This window comes from Peromyscus maniculatus, chromosome 19, assembly GCF_049852395.1.
Source record: "Peromyscus maniculatus bairdii isolate BWxNUB_F1_BW_parent chromosome 19, HU_Pman_BW_mat_3.1, whole genome shotgun sequence".
Lineage (NCBI taxonomy): Eukaryota > Metazoa > Chordata > Mammalia > Rodentia > Cricetidae > Peromyscus > Peromyscus maniculatus.
Genome location: NC_134870.1, coordinates 33,534,313 through 33,539,211, shown reverse-complemented (window position 1 = coordinate 33,539,211; position 4,899 = coordinate 33,534,313). Strand labels below are relative to the sequence as shown.

Below are 4,899 nucleotides of genomic sequence, written 5' to 3'. Positions count from 1 at the left end.
ACAGCTTGTCCCTGCTGGAGATACTCAGATAAGGCTGTGGCTCCATTTCAAAGCAAACTCTGGTTTAGCTTCCACCCAATGCTGACAACCACCCTCTAGGTTACAGCCTAGCCAGGGAGAGGCCTCACCTGATCGGGTATTGCAACAGTCATTTATGGGATTCAGAATATGGAGAGGCTACACATAAAATCACTGGTATTCCAATTTTAAGGAACCACTTTTTCTCACTGGGAGGTCAGTCTCACATCAAAAGATGGATGTCTTAACGGTGAGAGGCATGAGCTTTGAAGTCAGACCTGGGTTCGAATGATGACGGTGGCATCATGGCGGTGGGGTCTAGCTCGGGTAACTTAACCTCTCTGGGCTGGAGTTTCCAGTTTCCGCTTAGGAACATCTCCACAGGCAGGCAGCCAGGGAGGAGCAGGTACATTACAGAGGGACATGGATGGCAGGTGCGGAGAACTTTCCTGCAGAAAATCCTTTTAGGACAGTGTCTTTCAGCTGGCTTTGCTCAGAATTTGGTCCCAGGAAATCTAATTTTAAAAATAAAAGAGTTTTGTGGGCACTGTATTTTTGGAAATTGTGTGTCCCCGGTGAGACTGATAAAGAATGACAATATAGTAAGCCTTCCTGAGAAGTCTTGGCTAAAGAAATCAGCTTCACTTGGTTTCACTCGGGGTTTCGCACATTTATCTCATTAGGATTATCCCCCACCCCCAAAGAACAATCAAGTCTATGAATTGGCTAAAAAAAAAAAATGACCCAGAAAAAGTCTCTCCCTCTGAATAGCCCCCGAGTCCCACTTTTAGCTGGACTCCTCCTTGGGTTTTCTTGTAGTGTGGATGGGAGAGGTGGGAGAAGCCATCAGGCTGTCATAAGCCACCGACACCCATTCCCAAGGGAGCTCAGACAACCTTAGACATGTTTATAAAAGGTCACAGGAGCTCAGACAGTCTCTTTGAAAAATGGTCCTGGGTCTTTCTACCTTAGGTGGCTTAAACTGTGTTCCTTGTGTATTTTGTAAATTCTCACGAACTCTTAGAGCTCTCTACAAATGATCAACAGCTATAACAACCTTCAGCCATAACAATATTTCAAAAGGAGCTGAGGATAGTTGCTTACACACACACACACACACACACACACACACACACACACATACACACACGAGAGAGAGAGAGAGAGAGAGAGAGAGAGAGAGAGAGAGAGAGAGAGAAAGGAGAGAGAGAGAAAGAGAGAGAGAGAGAGATGAGGGGGAGAGAGAAATAGCTTGTGAGCAGATTAAAGGGGCATAATTAATTTATAAGCCCTACCCTGATTAGAAAGAATAGATGTGGAAAGATCACTAAAGGATAATGTTCAGACTCAATTTGCAATAATTGTACATTTCTTTCACCCAGACACATATCTGATATAATCTCCCAAATCCCCAAATACACATAAAACAAGTCTCAGTAAATGACATCAGACAGGACAGGATAAAGATACTGTTCCTAAAAGGATTTGGGTCTAAATCAAAATGCACAGAAGCAAACCTAGCTACCTCTGAATTCTTTTTGTTTAAAGCATAATCTCTGCCTAATTATTACTAGAAAAATTCCAGCTGTAAAACTCTAGGGCAATAGTTTAATAATTCAGCCACCTGGAAATGTCAACATTTCTCCATTCTCGAATCCTATACGCAAATATATTTAAATATGCACGTACGTATATTGCAGGGCTAGTTTTTCCATATTAAGTTGCAGACATCACAGCACATCACCTTAAATATTTAAGCATGTATCTCTTACATAAAGGACATTGTCCCATATGATCACATGACATTATCTTGCCTAAGTACATTGACAATAATTCTGGAGTTGTGCCTGGTGCCAACTCCAGTCAGATTTCCTAAGGAAACAGCCAATGCTCATATACTGCATTTAGTTAGAACAATTTATTCTTTGTAAATCTGGAACGTGGTTCTCCTAACTCTAATGTTTTCCTGATCTAGTAACCCTTGGAAGAAACTAATGTTGTGTAGGTGTCCTGCAGAATGGCTTCGTTTCATGTGCTCTTTCCCCTTAGGTCATTCAGCAGGTTCTTCTATGTCCTGTCCTTCCTGTAAACCAAGAGCTAGGCTTACTTAGACACATATGAAGGACTTTGGTCTAGACTACCTTGGGGTGGGATTATTCTCTCTCTTTCTCTCTTTCTCTCTCTCTCCCCCCGCTCTCTCTCCTGTGTGTGTGTGTGTGTGTGTGTGTGTGTGTGTGTGTGTGTGTGTGTGTGTTGTGTGTGTGTGTGTGTGCCAGAGATCAACTTTGGGTGTCATCCCCCAGGACACAGTCTACTTTGTTCTTTGAGACAGAGTCTCTCGTTGGCCGGAAGCCTACCAAGAAGGTTGGCTGGCTGACCAGAGAGTCCCGGGGATCTTCCCATCTCTACCTCCCCAGTGCTGGGAATTCAAACGTGGTCTACCATGCCTGGCTTTTCCAGTGTGGGTTATGGAACTTGAACTCAGGTCTTCACACTTGCAGAGTGGGCATTTTTCCTACTGAGCTCTCTCTCCAGCTTGGTGTACTTACTCTTGTTAGTACCCTGTTCCCAGGTAACTACAAACAGAAGCCCTGTTTAGGATGACTGGAGCTTGAGCTCTCTGTCCAGTTTGGATTCAGGCAGAAGAAAAATGGCAGGATGTCGACTGTTGAGGATTCAGTTTTCTTCAGCCAGGTGCATAGATTCACTTATGTTTTTTAAAATGGGAAGCACTTCTGATATTAAAGCCAGTATTTATTTATCACAAAAATTTTAGAAAAATACAGTAACGTGCCAAAAAAAGAAAAAGAGAAAAAAGATGACTGCTGATCTCCATTTTAGGTAAAATTACTAATGCTTTATGTATCCATTCTTTCTGTATCTATTCTTTTCTGTCCTATAGCTTTCTATAGCAAATTCTACATTACTGAACATAAAACTTAGTTATATTTTCCTATTAAATTAGTAACAAATATTCACATCAACATTGGTGCACTGGAACTGAGTGCAAACCACAACATTCTTCAGATTGTGGATGTGTGTCATGATGTAGAAAAGGATGAAAAACTTATTCGTCTAATGGAAGAGATCATGAGTGAGAAGGAGAATAAAACCATTGTTTTTGTTGAAACCAAAAGAAGATGTGATGAACTTACCAGAAAAATGAGGAGAGATGGGTGGCCTGCCATGGGCATCCACGGTGACAAGAGTCAACAGGAACGTGACTGGGTTCTAAATGAATTCAAACACGGAAAAGCTCCTATTCTGATTGCTACCGATGTGGCCTCCAGAGGGCTAGATGTGGAAGATGTGAAATTTGTCATCAATTATGACTACCCTAACTCCTCAGAGGATTATATTCATCGAATTGGAAGAACTGCTCGCAGTACCAAAACAGGCACAGCATACACTTTCTTTACACCTAATAACATAAAGCAAGTGAGCGACCTTATCTCTGTGCTTCGGGAAGCTAATCAAGCAATTAATCCCAAGTTGCTTCAGTTGGTCGAAGACAGAGGTTCAGGTCGTTCCAGGGGTAGAGGAGGCATGAAGGATGATCGTCGTGACAGATACTCTGCGGGCAAAAGGGGTGGATTTAACACCTTTAGAGACAGGGAAAATTATGACAGAGGTTACTCTAGTCTGCTGAAGAGAGATTTTGGGGCTAAAACTCAGAATGGTGTTTACAGTGCTGCAAATTACACCAATGGGAGCTTTGGGAGTAATTTTGTATCTGCTGGTATACAGACCAGTTTTCGGACTGGTAACCCAACAGGGACTTACCAGAACGGTTATGATAGCACTCAGCAATATGGAAGTAATGTTGCAAATATGCACAATGGTATGAACCAACAGGCATATGCATATCCTGCTACCGCAGCTGCTGCGCCTATGATTGGCTATCCGATGCCAACAGGGTATTCTCAATAAGACTTTAGAAGTATATGTAAATGTCTGTTTTTCATAATTGCTCTTTATATTGTGTGTTATCAGACAAGATAGTTATTTAAGAAACATGGGAAATGCAGAAATGACTGCAGTGCAGCAGTGATTATGGTGCACTTTTTTCGCTATTTAAGTTGGATATTTCTCTACATTCCTGAAACAATTTTTAGGTTTTTTTTGTACTAGAAAATGCAGGCAGTGTTTTCACAAAAGTAACTGTACAGTGATTTCAAATACAATAAATGAAGGCAATGCATGGCCTTCCAATAAAAGATATTTGAAGACTGAAAAAAAAAAAAAAAAATTAGTAACAAAAACATTTTTCATATTTATTTCAAAATTTTTGTAAATCTTTTGAAAAATGACTGCATGGTCTTTTGTATTGTTGAATTCTTATTGTTGAAAATTCAAGTTTTTTTTCTGGGCATAAGTAATGTTATGGAGAATATCTTTATCTAGATAAATATTTTTCTCCTTTGAAAATTATTTCCTCCAGAGAAATTATTGGGCTGAAAGGAATGGATTTTTAGAATTTATTTTCTGCCTGATTATCACAGTAAGGTGAGTTTATCATTGGCATGTAAAATATAATAAAACTGAGAGAGAAAAAAAGTGTTTAGCATCCTCTGCCTGGAGGCAACTGATATTAGTGGTTTGACATGATTTCTTCTGATAACGGCAGTTATTTTCTCCCTTAGTAAGACTCAAGGGTATGAACATTTTTAAGGTTTTCAATAATACTGCCAAGATTGCTTTCAAGTTTTCAGTTTATTCTTCTGGGAGTGTATGAGTTGTGACCACTCTGAGAACACAAACATCTAAAAGTTGTCGAGCAAGCTTGCTCATTTCCAAACTCTCCACACCTTTACTGTGACTCACTGAAAGTCGATGAGCCAGGGAAGTGCATGAAAAAAAGTCCTGGACAAATATGACTCA

At 40.4% G+C, this 4,899-nt stretch overlaps 1 pseudogene across 1 annotated transcript; it reads left to right on the top strand.

Moving 5' to 3' along the window:
* Window positions 1–323: 323 nt before the first annotated feature.
* Window positions 324–4,239, top strand: LOC143269460 (putative ATP-dependent RNA helicase DDX5 pseudogene; annotated as a pseudogene). Its single transcript, XR_013045883.1, has 2 exons — window positions 324–345; window positions 2,984–4,239. The product of XR_013045883.1 is annotated as a putative ATP-dependent RNA helicase DDX5 pseudogene (transcript).
* Window positions 4,240–4,899: the final 660 nt, after the last annotated feature.